Source organism: Anser brachyrhynchus (assembly GCF_964034855.1).
Source record: "Anser brachyrhynchus genome assembly, chromosome: 21".
Taxonomy (NCBI): Eukaryota; Metazoa; Chordata; class Aves; order Anseriformes; family Anatidae; genus Anser; species Anser brachyrhynchus.
The window spans coordinates 9,572,471-9,588,223 of record NC_137714.1 but is presented as its reverse complement, the minus strand read 5'-3'; the positions used below and the strand labels follow the sequence as shown (position 1 = coordinate 9,588,223).

General features: G+C 50.3%; 2 long non-coding RNA genes across 2 annotated transcripts; both read right to left on the bottom strand.

The window, feature by feature from the left end:
- Window positions 1-425: 425 nt before the first annotated feature.
- Window positions 426-1,349, bottom strand: LOC308181175. The gene is made up of 3 exons (XR_013941355.1): window positions 1,224-1,349; window positions 1,090-1,140; window positions 426-960 (listed from the first exon to the last, which is right to left on the bottom strand). It is a non-coding gene; the product is annotated as an uncharacterized lncRNA (long non-coding RNA).
- Window positions 1,350-2,275: 926 nt separating this feature from the next.
- LOC308181174 lies at window positions 2,276-5,123 on the bottom strand. The gene is made up of 6 exons (XR_013941354.1): window positions 4,804-5,123; window positions 3,520-4,715; window positions 3,386-3,436; window positions 3,197-3,256; window positions 3,047-3,096; window positions 2,276-2,805 (listed from the first exon to the last, which is right to left on the bottom strand). It is a non-coding gene; the product is annotated as an uncharacterized lncRNA (long non-coding RNA).
- Between the last annotated feature and the right edge of the window lie 10,630 nt (window positions 5,124-15,753).

Below are 15,753 nucleotides of genomic sequence, written 5' to 3'. Positions count from 1 at the left end.
TTTGTTTTTTCTTTAATCTGCTTTAGCTCAATAGCATGCAGACTGCAGACAAGAGAACTGGGGTGATTCTAGAAGCAACAATCCCCATGCTTTTGCTGCAGCTTTGAATATTGAAAGGACAATATGACCAAGCAAGTAACTGAAATTTTTTCAACTAGAATTAGCTCAAACCTTTATTTATATAGAAAGAAAAATCTGGGAGCATAACAGATCACACGCCAAAAAAAAAAATCAATTCCATGTAATAACATCACTCGCAGGAAAAATCACGTACTTGAGTAGGCTATCTGAAAACCAAAAGGCTATGCTGATGGGTAAAAAACACACTACAGGACAATGGAGCCTGGCCCTCTGCTGCACCAGCTTAAAACTCATCCCTACACTCACCAAGGAGCAACCCCAACACAAACTCAGACACACTATTTCAGCCTCAACACAGTTTTGGAAACTGCTGGAAAGCAGGCTTCATCCTCAGGCTCCACGGCATGGGGCTTCAGGCACCGCTTCACCTACTGAAGAAGACCACCATCAGGAGCTGCCACGCCAGACCACCTTTTTCCTCTGCAACACCTTTCTCAGGAACCAAACAGCATTCCAGTGACCTGCTTTGCTCCTATTCCAAAGACTATCACAGTCCGCCTTGCCTGTGGCACCTGATAAGCAGAAGAGAAAGAAACCACAGCAGCAAAAGCCACGGCACCCTCAGGACAGTTACTCTCATCCCCTCCTTTACCTCAGCTGCTTACCTACCCCACACGGCAGATGCTTCCACCCGTTCTCTGAAGCCACATAGAGCACCTCTAAAAGAGAAACTGGAATTTTACTCTATTTGATATAGTTAAAAAAACTGCAGCGACAACCGCACCCCAAAAATAACAGCTACCTCTGGTCATCACTCACCAGCGTCACTCCAGAGGTAGCTCGGGTCGTGACGTCCTGTACTGCACACTGCGTTTCAGCCTGAACAAAGGAAAACACAGTCAGAAGACAAACATTCAGCTGACAGCATTAGCACCCATCCCTCAACAACAGAAGTCACCCCATATTTAATGTTTTCATTTCAAAACAGCAGTCCACTTGCCTCTGTACCTGCAAGTTAGATCCAAGCTCGAAAGGAACGGCCACCATCACCCATGCCACCTGGGAACACAGAAGGACAAAATGACCACTGTGCTTGCAAGCCACCACCTGCCACACTGCTCCTCTGTCCCAAACAGCCTCACCTCAGACCCTCAGAGGGAAACACCTGAATGTCTTCCCTTTGCTTCAGATCAGGGATCACCAAGCTGATAGAACTCTCACCTTCCCTCATTGTGACACGGGCATTTCCCTGTCCAAGACTTCATGAAGCCCCTGCAGAGACAAGAGAAAAGCACACCCTGAGGCACCTCACAGCCGCAGCGTACCTGCTGCAATACCTCTCTCTTCCCAGCTCCTTTACTTCAGCTGCTCACCAGCTCGAACTGAGATTCTTCGCTCACAGCACCACGGCAAACTCTGCCCGGGCCACACAACACGCACTGCACAAGCTACGTTGTTTAAGACACACGAGCTGGAACATTCCTGCCCAACAACCAGTGGCATCGCACAGGAAGGATGCCAAACGCTCCTAGAAACCAAACCTACCAGTCCTGAACAGCTCCCCTGCCAGACAATTCCCCACCTCCTCCTGCCAACCACGCTCAGCACACACACTACTTGGCCTTAAAAAAAAAAGTAATAACACACACACAAAAAAACAACTGAGCTCCACAAATGCCAAAAAGCCATGCACACACAGCAGCCCCAGCAGGGGTAATCACAGACCTAGCCTTTACAGATGAAAAAGGTAACTCTGATACAACCCTGCTCAGTCTCTTCGTAATACTGCGCCTACGTGGTCAAGCCTCTTGTAGTGTGTAATCAAGCTCTTTTTAGTCCTCTGGAGAGTTACACAAGTGTGTAGAGATTCAAATATAACCCAAAAACACAAGTGGATCCCACCATCCCAAAAACAAGTGAGACAGCAACCTCTGCTAAATATCCCTCTAGTAAGTGATTTCCAAGCACTTAAAATCTAGAAATCCATAGACTCCAACCTGCCCAAAGAACCCTGCAACTGACTGAAGGAAAAACAAAGCACTTACCCCAAAGAGCAGCCCAGGCACAATGAACTCCCTAATGGCATACCTGGGGCTCATATACCATTTGGCCCTCCCCAGCACCCAAACCCAAGCACCTGGGAAAGGGGAGGGGCAAAACACAAGAAAGTAGAAAGAGCACAAGCAGCAGCAGCTGTGTTTTTTTTTGTTTTTTAAATCTGGTTTAGCTCAACAGCATGCAGACTGCAGACAAGAGAACTGGGGTGTTTCTAGAAGCAACAATCCCCATGGTTTTGCTGCAGCTTTGAATATTGAAAGGACAATACGACCAAGCAACTGATTTTTTTTTCAGCTGGAATTAGCTCAAACCTTTCTTTACATAGAAAGAAAAATCTAGGAGCATAACAGATCACTCATCAAAAAAAAAAAATCACCAATTCCATGTAATAACATCACTCGCAGAAAAATTCACGTACTTGAGTAGGCTATCTGAAAACCAAAAGGCTATGCTGATGGGTCAAAACACACTACAGGACAATGGAGCCTGGCCCTCTGCTGCACCAGCTTAAATCCTATCCCTACACTCACCAAGGTGCAACCCCAGCCCAAACACAGACACACCATTTCAGCCTCAACACAGTTTTGGGAACTGCTGGAAAGCAGGCTTCATCCTCAGCGAGGCGTACTCAGGCTCCACGGCATGGGGCTTCAGGCACCGCTTCACCTACTGAAGAAGACCACCATCAGGAGCTGCCACGCCAGACCACCTTTTTCCTCTGCAACACCTTTCTCAGGAACCAAACAGCATTCCAGTGACCTGCTTTGCTCCTATTCCAAAGACTATCACAGCCCGCCTTGCCTGTGGCACCTGATAAGCAGAAGAGAAAGCAACCACAGCAGCACAAGCCACAGCACCCTCAGGACAGTTACTCTCATCCCCTCCTTTACCTCAGCCGCTTACCTACCCCACATAGCAGATGCTTCCACGCGTCCTCTGAAGCTACCTAGAGCACCTCTAAAAGAGAAACTGGAATTTTACTCTATTTGATGTAGTTAAAAAAACTGCAGCGACAACCGCACCCCAAAAATAACAGCTACCTCTGTTCATCACTCACCAGAGTCACTCCAGAGGTAGCTCGGGTCGTGACGTCCTGTACTGCACACTGCGTTTCAGCCTGAACAAAGGAAAACACAGTCAGAAGACAAACATTCAGCTGACAGCATTAGCACCCATCCCTCAACAACAGAAGTCACCCCATATTTAATGTTTTCATTTCAAAACAACAGTCCACTTGCCTCTGTACCTGCAAGTTAGATCCAAGCTCGAAAGGAACGGCCACCATCACCCATGCCACCTAGGAACACAGAAGGACAAAATGACCTCTGTGCTTGCAAGCGACCACCTGCCACACTGCTCCTCTGTCCCAAACAGCCTCACCTCAGACCCTCAGAGGGAAACACCTGAACATCTTCCCCTGTGGTGGTTTTACAGGGGTAGGCGACCGAGCTCCACCAAAACCGCTCTCTCACTCTCCCTCCTCAGAGAAGGACAGGGAGAAAATACAAGGAAATAGGGCTCAAGGGTTGAGATAAGGACGAGGAGATTACACAGTAAATATCGTGATAGGCAAAACACACTCAGCATAGAAAGATAGAAAGATTTATTGCTTATTACTACACAACGTAGAGAAGCGAGAAACAAACGAAAGCAACCAAAAGCACCTTCCCCCCCAACCACCCTCTTCCACCTTCTCCCCCCCAGCGGGGCAGGTGATCGGTGTTTATGGTCAGTCTATAGCGCTTCTTTGCCGCCACTCCTTCTCGGACGCCCTCATCCCCTGTGCTGTGGGGTTCCTCCCACAGGATGCAGTCCTTGGTCAACTGATCTGGCATGGCCTTCCCACAGGCAGCAGCTCTTCCAGAACTGTTCCAGATGTAGGTCCATACCACGGGGTCCATCCCTCAGGAGCAAACTGCTCCAACCTGGGTCCCCCACGGGCAGCAGCTCCTGCCAGATCACCTACTCCTGCATGGTCTCCTCTCCACGGTCTACGGGTCCGGCCCGGAATCTGCTCCGGCAAGGGTCTTCCACAGGCCGCAGCCTCCATCAGTGCACGTCCACCTGCTCCACCGTGGTCTCCTTCACCAGCTGCAGCATGGAACCCTGCTCCACCGTGGTATTCCGTGGGCTGCAGGGGGACAGCCTGCTTCACCATGGTCCTCGCCACAGGCCGCAGGGGACTTCTGCTCCGGCACCTGGAGTACCTCTCCCCCTCCTTCTTCACTGACCTTGGCGCCTGCAAGGCTGTTCCTCACTCCTCTTGCTCTCCCAGCTGCTGCATGGACCACCGTCTTTTTTTTTTTTTTTCTCCTGTCTTAAATATGCTCTCACAGACGCGCAAACAACATCACTTATTGGCTCCGCTCAGCAGCGGGGCCCTTACCTAACATGGGGCAGCTTCTAGATTCTTTGCACAGAAGCCACCCCTAGAGCCCCCTGCTACCAAAACCTTGCCACATAAACCCCCCACGTCCCTTCACTTCGGTTAAGGGACGACCAGGCTGACAACACGCTCGCCTTCCCTCACTGCTCCGTGACACGGGGATTTCCCTGTCCAAGACTGCAACAAGCACCTGCAGAGACGAGAGAAAAGCACACCCTGAGGCACCTCACAGCCACAGCGCACCTGCTGCAATACCTCTCTCTTCCCAGTTGCTTTACTTCAGCTGCTCGTTAGCTCGATTTAAGATAAATGTGCCCGGGCGGCGCCGCGCCAAAATGTGCCCGGGCGGCGCCGCGCCAAAATGTGCCCGGGCGGCGCCGCGCCAAAATGTGCCCGGGCGGCGCCGCGCCAAAATGTGCCCGGGCGGCGCCGCGCCAAAATGTGCCCGGGCGGCGCCGATCACAGACCTACCCTTTACAGATGAAAAAGGTAACTCTGATACGACCCTGCTCAGTCTCTTGGTAATACTGCGCCTACGTGGTCAAGCCTCTCGTAGTGTGTAATCAAGCTCTTTTTAGTCCTCTGGAGAGTTACACAAGTGTGTAGAGATTCAAATATAACCCAAAAACACAAGTGGATCCAACCATCCCAAAAACAAGTGAGACAGCAACCTCTGCTAAATATCCCTCTAGTAAGTGATTTCCAAGCACTTAAAATCTAGAAATCCATAGACTCCAACCTGCCCAAAGAACCCTGCAACTGACTGAAGGAAAAACAAAGCACTTACCCCAAAGAGCAGCCCAGGCACAATGAACTCCCTAATGGCATACCTGGGGCTCATATACCATTTGGCCCTCCCCAGCACCCAAACCCAAGCACCTGGGAAAGGGGAGGGGCAAAACACAAGAAAGTAGAAAGAGCACAAGCAGCAGCAGCTGTGTTTTTTTTTGTTTTTTAAATCTGGTTTAGCTCAACAGCATGCAGACTGCAGACAAGAGAACTGGGGTGTTTCTAGAAGCAACAATCCCCATGGTTTTGCTGCAGCTTTGAATATTGAAAGGACAATACGACCAAGCAACTGATTTTTTTTTCAGCTGGAATTAGCTCAAACCTTTCTTTACATAGAAAGAAAAATCTAGGAGCATAACAGATCACTCATCAAAAAAAAAAAATCACCAATTCCATGTAATAACATCACTCGCAGAAAAATTCACGTACTTGAGTAGGCTATCTGAAAACCAAAAGGCTATGCTGATGGGTCAAAACACACTACAGGACAATGGAGCCTGGCCCTCTGCTGCACCAGCTTAAATCCTATCCCTACACTCACCAAGGTGCAACCCCAGCCCAAACACAGACACACCATTTCAGCCTCAACACAGTTTTGGGAACTGCTGGAAAGCAGGCTTCATCCTCAGCGAGGCGTACTCAGGCTCCACGGCATGGGGCTTCAGGCACCGCTTCACCTACTGAAGAAGACCACCATCAGGAGCTGCCACGCCAGACCACCTTTTTCCTCTGCAACACCTTTCTCAGGAACCAAACAGCATTCCAGTGACCTGCTTTGCTCCTATTCCAAAGACTATCACAGCCCGCCTTGCCTGTGGCACCTGATAAGCAGAAGAGAAAGCAACCACAGCAGCACAAGCCACAGCACCCTCAGGACAGTTACTCTCATCCCCTCCTTTACCTCAGCCGCTTACCTACCCCACATAGCAGATGCTTCCACGCGTCCTCTGAAGCTACCTAGAGCACCTCTAAAAGAGAAACTGGAATTTTACTCTATTTGATGTAGTTAAAAAAACTGCAGCGACAACCGCACCCCAAAAATAACAGCTACCTCTGTTCATCACTCACCAGAGTCACTCCAGAGGTAGCTCGGGTCGTGACGTCCTGTACTGCACACTGCGTTTCAGCCTGAACAAAGGAAAACACAGTCAGAAGACAAACATTCAGCTGACAGCATTAGCACCCATCCCTCAACAACAGAAGTCACCCCATATTTAATGTTTTCATTTCAAAACAACAGTCCACTTGCCTCTGTACCTGCAAGTTAGATCCAAGCTCGAAAGGAACGGCCACCATCACCCATGCCACCTAGGAACACAGAAGGACAAAATGACCTCTGTGCTTGCAAGCGACCACCTGCCACACTGCTCCTCTGTCCCAAACAGCCTCACCTCAGACCCTCAGAGGGAAACACCTGAACATCTTCCCCTGTGGTGGTTTTACAGGGGTAGGCGACCGAGCTCCACCAAAACCGCTCTCTCACTCTCCCTCCTCAGAGAAGGACAGGGAGAAAATACAAGGAAATAGGGCTCAAGGGTTGAGATAAGGACGAGGAGATTACACAGTAAATATCGTGATAGGCAAAACACACTCAGCATAGAAAGATAGAAAGATTTATTGCTTATTACTACACAACGTAGAGAAGCGAGAAACAAACGAAAGCAACCAAAAGCACCTTCCCCCCCAACCACCCTCTTCCACCTTCTCCCCCCCAGCGGGGCAGGTGATCGGTGTTTATGGTCAGTCTATAGCGCTTCTTTGCCGCCACTCCTTCTCGGACGCCCTCATCCCCTGTGCTGTGGGGTTCCTCCCACAGGATGCAGTCCTTGGTCAACTGATCTGGCATGGCCTTCCCACAGGCAGCAGCTCTTCCAGAACTGTTCCAGATGTAGGTCCATACCACGGGGTCCATCCCTCAGGAGCAAACTGCTCCAACCTGGGTCCCCCACGGGCAGCAGCTCCTGCCAGATCACCTACTCCTGCATGGTCTCCTCTCCACGGTCTACGGGTCCGGCCCGGAATCTGCTCCGGCAAGGGTCTTCCACAGGCCGCAGCCTCCATCAGTGCACGTCCACCTGCTCCACCGTGGTCTCCTTCACCAGCTGCAGCATGGAACCCTGCTCCACCGTGGTATTCCGTGGGCTGCAGGGGGACAGCCTGCTTCACCATGGTCCTCGCCACAGGCCGCAGGGGACTTCTGCTCCGGCACCTGGAGTACCTCTCCCCCTCCTTCTTCACTGACCTTGGCGCCTGCAAGGCTGTTCCTCACTCCTCTTGCTCTCCCAGCTGCTGCATGGACCACCGTCTTTTTTTTTTTTTTTCTCCTGTCTTAAATATGCTCTCACAGACGCGCAAACAACATCACTTATTGGCTCCGCTCAGCAGCGGGGCCCTTACCTAACATGGGGCAGCTTCTAGATTCTTTGCACAGAAGCCACCCCTAGAGCCCCCTGCTACCAAAACCTTGCCACATAAACCCCCCACGTCCCTTCACTTCGGTTAAGGGACGACCAGGCTGACAACACGCTCGCCTTCCCTCACTGCTCCGTGACACGGGGATTTCCCTGTCCAAGACTGCAACAAGCACCTGCAGAGACGAGAGAAAAGCACACCCTGAGGCACCTCACAGCCACAGCGCACCTGCTGCAATACCTCTCTCTTCCCAGTTGCTTTACTTCAGCTGCTCGTTAGCTCGATTTAAGATAAATGTGCCCGGGCGGCGCCGCGCCAAAATGTGCCCGGGCGGCGCCGCGCCAAAATGTGCCCGGGCGGCGCCGCGCCAAAATGTGCCCGGGCGGCGCCGCGCCAAAATGTGCCCGGGCGGCGCCGCGCCAAAATGTGCCCGGGCGGCGCCGCGCCAAAATGTGCCCGGGCGGCGCCGCGCCAAAATGTGCCCGGGCGGCGCCGCGCCAAAATGTGCCCGGGCGGCGCCGATCACAGACCTACCCTTTACAGATGAAAAAGGTAACTCTGATACGACCCTGCTCAGTCTCTTGGTAATACTGCGCCTACGTGGTCAAGCCTCTCGTAGTGTGTAATCAAGCTCTTTTTAGTCCTCTGGAGAGTTACACAAGTGTGTAGAGATTCAAATATAACCCAAAAACACAAGTGGATCCAACCATCCCAAAAACAAGTGAGACAGCAACCTCTGCTAAATATCCCTCTAGTAAGTGATTTCCAAGCACTTAAAATCTAGAAATCCATAGACTCCAACCTGCCCAAAGAACCCTGCAACTGACTGAAGGAAAAACAAAGCACTTACCCCAAAGAGCAGCCCAGGCACAATGAACTCTCTAATGGCATACCTGGGGCTCATATACCATTTGGCCCTCCCCAGCACCCAAACCCAATCACCTGGGAAAGGGGAGGTGGTAAAGCACAAGAAAGTAAAAAGAGCACAAGCAGCACAGCAGCTGTGGGGTTTTTTTGGTGGTTTTTTTCAGTTTTGTATTTTGTTTGTTTGTTTTTTCTTTAATCTGCTTTAGCTCAATAGCATGCAGACTGCAGACAAGAGAACTGGGGTGATTCTAGAAGCAACAATCCCCATGCTTTTGCTGCAGCTTTGAATATTGAAAGGACAATATGACCAAGCAAGTAACTGAAATTTTTTCAACTAGAATTAGCTCAAACCTTTATTTATATAGAAAGAAAAATCTGGGAGCATAACAGATCACACGCCAAAAAAAAAAAATCAATTCCATGTAATAACATCACTCGCAGGAAAAATCACGTACTTGAGTAGGCTATCTGAAAACCAAAAGGCTATGCTGATGGGTCAAAACACACTACAGGACAATGGAGCCTGGCCCTCTGCTGCACCAACTTAAAACTCATCCCTACACTCACCAAGGTGCAACCCCAGCCCAAAGACAGACACACCATTTCAGCCTCAACACAGTTTTGGAAACTGCTGGAAAGCAGGCTTCATCCTCAGGCTCCACGGCATGGGGCTTCAGGCACCGCTTCACCTACTGAAGAAGACCACCATCAGGAGCTGCCACGCCAGACCACCTTTTTCCTCTGCAACACCTTTCTCAGGAACCAAACAGCATTCCAGTGACCTGCTTTGCTCCTATTCCAAAGACTATCACAGTCCGCCTTGCCTGTGGCACCTGATAAGCAGAAGAGAAAGAAACCACAGCAGCAAAAGCCACGGCACCCTTAGGACAGTTACTCTCATCCCCTCCTTTACCTCAGCTGCTTACCTACCCCACATGGCAGATGCTTCCACCCGTTCTCTGAAGCCACATAGAGCACCTCTAAAAGAGAAACTGGAATTTTACTCTATTTGATATAGTTAAAAAAACTGCAGCGACAACCGCACCCCAAAAATAACAGCTACCTCTGTTCATCACTCACCAGAGTCACTCCAGAGGCAGCTCGGGTCGTGACGTCCTGTACTGCACACTGCGTTTCAGCCTGAACAAAGGAAAACACAGTCAGAAGACAAACATTCAGCTGACAGCATTAGCACCCATCCCTCAACAACAGAAGTCACCCCATATTTAATGTTTTCATTTCAAAACAGCAGTCCACTTGCCTCTGTACCTGCAAGTTAGATCCAAGCTCGAAAGGAACGGCCACCATCACCCATGCCACCTGGGAACACAGAAGGACAAAACGACCGCTGTGCTTGCAAGCCACCACCTGCCACAGTGCTCCTCTGTCCCAAACAGCCTCACCTCAGACCCTCAGAGGGAAACACCTGAATGTCTTCCCTTTGCTTCAGATCAGGGATCACCAAGCTGATAGAACTCTCACCTTCCCTCATTGTGACACGGGCATTTCCCTGTCCAAGACTTCATGAAGCCCCTGCAGAGACAAGAGAAAAGCACACCCTGAGGCACCTCACAGCCGCAGCGTACCTGCTGCAATACCTCTCTCTTCCCAGCTCCTTTACTTCAGCTGCTCACCAGCTCGAACTGAGATTCTTCGCTCACAGCACCACGGCAAACTCTGCCCGGGCCACACAACACGCACTGCACAAGCTACGTTGTTTAAGACACACGAGCTGGAACATTCCTGCCCAACAACCAGTGGCATCGCACAGGAAGGATGCCAAACGCTCCTAGAAACCAAACCTACCAGTCCTGAACAGCTCCCCTGCCAGACAATTCCCCACCTCCTCCTGCCAACCACGCTCAGCACACACACTACTTGGCCTTAAAAAAAAAAAAGTAATAACACACACACAAAAAAACAACTGAGCTCCACAAATGCCAAAAAGCCATGCACACACAGCAGCCCCAGCAGGGGTAATCACAGACCTAGCCTTTACAGATGAAAAAGGTAACTCTGATACAACCCTGCTCAGTCTCTTCGTAATACTGCGCCTACGTGGTCAAGCCTCTTGTAGTGTGTAATCAAGCTCTTTTTAGTCCTCTGGAGAGTTACACAAGTGTGTAGAGATTCAAATATAACCCAAAAACACAAGTGGATCCCACCATCCCAAAAACAAGTGAGACAGCAACCTCTGCTAAATATCCCTCTAGTAAGTGATTTCCAAGCACTTAAAATCTAGAAATCCATAGACTCCAACCTGCCCAAAGAACCCTGCAACTGACTGAAGGAAAAACAAAGCACTTACCCCAAAGAGCAGCCCAGGCACAATGAACTCCCTAATGGCATACCTGGGGCTCATATACCATTTGGCCCTCCCCAGCACCCAAACCCAATCACCTGGGAAAGGGGAGGGGCAAAACACAAGAAAGTAGAAAGAGCACAAGCAGCAGCAGCTGTGTTTTTTTTTTGTTTGTTTTTTAAATCTGGTTTAGCTCAACAGCATGCAGACTGCAGACAAGAGAACTGGGGTGTTTCTAGAAGCAACAATCCCCATGCTTTTGCTGCAGCTTTGAATATTGAAAGGACAATACGACCAAGCAACTGATTTTTTTTTCAGCTGGAATTAGCTCAAACCTTTCTTTACATAGAAAGAAAAATCTAGGAGCATAACAGATCACTCATCAAAAAAAAAAATCACCAATTCCATGTAATAACATCACTCGCAGAAAAATTCACGTACTTGAGTAGGCTATCTGAAAACCAAAAGGCTATGCTGATGGGTCAAAACACACTACAGGACAATGGAGCCTGGCCCTCTGCTGCACCAGCTTAAATCCTATCCCTACACTCACCAAGGTGCAACCCCAGCCCAAACACAGACACACCATTTCAGCCTCAACACAGTTTTGGAAACTGCTGGAAAGCAGGCTTCATCCTCAGCGAGGCGTGCTCAGGCTCCACGGCATGGGGCTTCAGGCACCGCTTCACCTACTGAAGAAGACCACCATCAGGAGCTGCCACGCCAGACCACCTTTTTCCTCTGCAACACCTTTCTCAGGAACCAAACAGCATTCCAGTGACCTGCTTTGCTCCTTTTCCAAAGACTATCACAGCCCGCCTTGCCTGTGGCACCTGATAAGCAGAAGAGAAAGCAACCACAGCAGCACAAGCCACAGCACCCTCAGGACAGTTACTCTCATCCCCTCCTTTACCTCAGCCGCTTACCTACCCCACATAGCAGATGCTTCCACGCGTTCTCTGAAGCTACCTAGAGCACCTCCAAAAGAGAAACTGGAATTTTACTCTATTTGATATAGTTAAAAAAACTGCAGCGACAACCGCACCCCAAAAATAACACCTACCTCTGGTCATCACTCACCAGAGTCACTCCAGAGGTAGCTCGGGTCGTGACGTCCTGTACTGCACACTGCGTTTCAGCCTGAACAAAGGAAAACACAGTCAGAAGACAAACATTCAGCTGACAGCATTAGCACCCATCCCTCAACAACAGAAGTCACCCCATATTTAATGTTTTCATTTCAAAACAACAGTCCACTTGCCTCTGTACCTGCAAGTTAGATCCAAGCTCGAAAGGAACGGCCACCATCACCCATGCCACCTGGGAACACAGAAGGACAAAATGACCTCTGTGCTTGCAAGCGACCACCTGCCACGCTGCTCCTCTGTCCCAAACAGCCTCACCTCAGACCCTCAGAGGGAAACACCTGAACATCTTCCCCTGTGGTGGTTTTACAGGGGTAGGCGACCGAGCTCCACCAAAACCGCTCTCTCACTCTCCCTCCTCAGAGAAGGACAGGGAGAAAATACAAGGAAAAAGGGCTCAAGGGTTGAGATAAGGACGAGGAGATTACACAGTAAATATCGTGATAGGCAAAACACACTCAGCATAGAAAGATAGAAAGATTTATTGCTTATTACTACACAACGTAGAGAAGCGAGAAACAAACGAAAGCAACCAAAAGCACCTTCCCCCCCAACCACCCTCTTCCACCTTCTCCCCCCCAGCGGGGCAGGTGATCGGTGTTTATGGTCAGTCTATAGCGCTTCTTTGCCGCCACTCCTTCTCGGACGCCCTCATCCCCTGTGCTGTGGGGTTCCTCCCGCAGGATGCAGTCCTTGGTCAACTGATCTGGCATGGCCTTCCCACAGGCAGCAGCTCTTCCAGAACTGTTCCAGATGTAGGTCCATACCACGGGGTCCATCCCTCAGGAGCAAACTGCTCCAACCTGGGTCCCCCACGGGCAGCAGCTCCTGCCAGATCACCTGCTCCTGCATGGTCTCCTCTCCACGGTCTACGGGTCCGGTCCGGAATCTGCTCCGGCAAGGGTCTTCCACAGGCCGCAGCCTCCATCAGTGCACGTCCACCTGCTCCACCGTGGTCTCCTTCACCAGCTGCAGCATGGAACCCTGCTCCACCGTGGTATTCCGTGGGCTGCAGGGGGACAGCCTGCTTCACCATGGTCCTCGCCACAGGCCGCAGGGGACTTCTGCTCCGGCACCTGGAGTACCTCTCCCCCTCCTTCTTCACTGACCTTGGCGCCTGCAAGGCTGTTCCTCACTCCTCTTGCTCTCCCAGCTGCTGCATGGACCACCGTCTTTTTTTTTTTTTTTTTCCTGTCTTAAATATGCTCTCACAGACGCGCAAACAACATCACTTATTGGCTCCGCTCAGCAGCGGGGCCCTTACCTAACATGGGGCAGCTTCTAGATTCTTTGCACAGAAGCCACCCCTAGAGCCCCCTGCTACCAAAACCTTGCCACATAAACCCCCCACGTCCCTTCACTTCGGTTAAGGGACGACCAGGCTGACAACACGCTCGCCTTCCCTCACTGCTCCGTGACACGGGGATTTCCCTGTCCAAGACTGCACCAAGCACCTGCAGAGACGAGAGAAAAGCACACCCTGAGGCACCTCACAGCCACAGCGTACCTGCTGCAATACCTCTCTCTTCCCAGTTGCTTTACTTCAGCTGCTCGTTAGCTCGATTTAAGATCCAAAATGTGCCCGGGCGGCGCCGCGCCAAAATGTGCCCGGGCGGCGCCGCGCCAAAATGTGCCCGGGCGGCGCCGCGCCAAAATGTGCCCGGGCGGCGCCGATCACAGACCTACCCTTTACAGATGAAAAAGGTAACTCTGATACGACCCTGCTCAGTCTCTTGGTAATACTGCGCCTACGTGGTCAAGCCTCTCGTAGTGTGTAATCAAGCTCTTTTTAGTCCTCTGGAGAGTTACACAAGTGCCTTCATACGTCTAGAGATTCAAATATAACCCAAAAACACAAGTGGATCCCACCATCCCAAAAACAAGTGAGACAGCAACCTCTGCTAAATATCCCTCTAGTAAGTGATTTCCAAGCACTTAAAATCTAGAAATCCATAGACTCCAACCTGCCCAAAGAACCCTGCAACTGACTGAAGGAAAAACAAAGCACTTACCCCAAAGAGCAGCCCAGGCACAATGAACTCTCTAATGGCATACCTGGGGCTCATATACCATTTGGCCCTCCCCAGCACCCAAACCCAATCACCTGGGAAAGGGGAGGTGGTAAAGCACAAGAAAGTAAAAAGAGCACAAGCAGCACAGCAGCTGTGGGGTTTTTTTTGGTGTTTTTTTTCAGTTTTGTATTTTGTTTGTTTGTTTTTTCTTTAATCTGCTTTAGCTCAATAGCATGCAGACTGCAGACAAGAGAACTGGGGTGATTCTAGAAGCAACAATCCCCATGCTTTTGCTGCAGCTTTGAATATTGAAAGGACAATATGACCAAGCAAGTAACTGAAATTTTTTCAACTAGAATTAGCTCAAACCTTTATTTATATAGAAAGAAAAATCTGGCAGCATAACAGATTACATGCCAAAAAAAAAAATCAATTCCATGTAATAACATCACTCGCAGGAAAAATCACGTACTTGAGTAGGCTATCTGAAAACCAAAAGGCTATGCTGATGGGTCAAAACACACTACAGGACAATGGAGCCTGGCCCTCTGCTGCACCAACTTAAAACTCATCCCTACACTCACCAAGGTGCAACCCCAGCCCAAACACAGACACACCATTTCAGCCTCAACACAGTTTTGGAAACTGCTGGAAAGCAGGCTTCATCCTCAGGCTCCACGGCATGGGGCTTCAGGCACCGCTTCACCTACTGAAGAAGACCACCATCAGGAGCTGCCACGCCAGCCCACCTTTTTCCTCTGCAACACCTTTCTCAGGAACCAAACAGCATTCCAGTGACCTGCTTTGCTCCTATTCCAAAGACTATCACAGTCCGCCTTGCCTGTGGCACCTGATAAGCAGAAGAGAAAGAAACCACAGCAGCAAAAGCCACAGCACCCTCAGGACAGTTACCCTCATCCCCTCCTTTACCTCAGCTGCTTACCTACCCCACACGGCAGATGCTTCCACCCATTCTCTGAAGCCACCTAGAGCACCTCTAAAAGAGAAACTGGAATTTTACTCTATCGGATGTAGTTAAAAAAACTGCAGCGACAACCGCACCCCAAAAATAACACCTACCTCTGTTCATCACTCACCAGAGTCACTCCAGAGGTAGCTCGGGTCGTGACGTCCTGTACTGCACACTGCGTTTCAGCCTGAACAAAGGAAAACACAGTCAGAAGATAAACATTCAGCTGACAGCATTAGCACCCATCCCTCAACAACAGAAGTGACCCCATATTTAATGTTTTCATTTCAAAACAGCAGTCCACTTGCCTCTGTACCTGCAAGTTAGATCCAAGCTCGAAAGGAACGGCCACCATCACCCATGCCACCTGGGAACACAGAAGGACAAAATGACCGCTGTGCTTGCAAGCCACCACCTGCCACAGTGCTCCTCTGTCCCAAACAGCCTCACCTCAGACCCTCAGAGGGAAACACCTGAATGTCTTCCCTTTGCTTCAGATCAGGGATCACCAAGCTGATAGAACTCTCACCTTCCCTCATTGTGACACGGGCATTTCCCTGTCCAAGACTTCATGAAGCCCCTGCAGAGACAAGAGAAAAGCACACCCTGAGGCACCTCACAGCCGCAGCGTACCTGCTGCAATACCTCTCTCTTCCCAGCTCCTTTACTTCAGCTGCTCACCAGCTCGAACTGAGATTCTTCGCTCACAGCGCCGCGGCAAACTCTGCCCG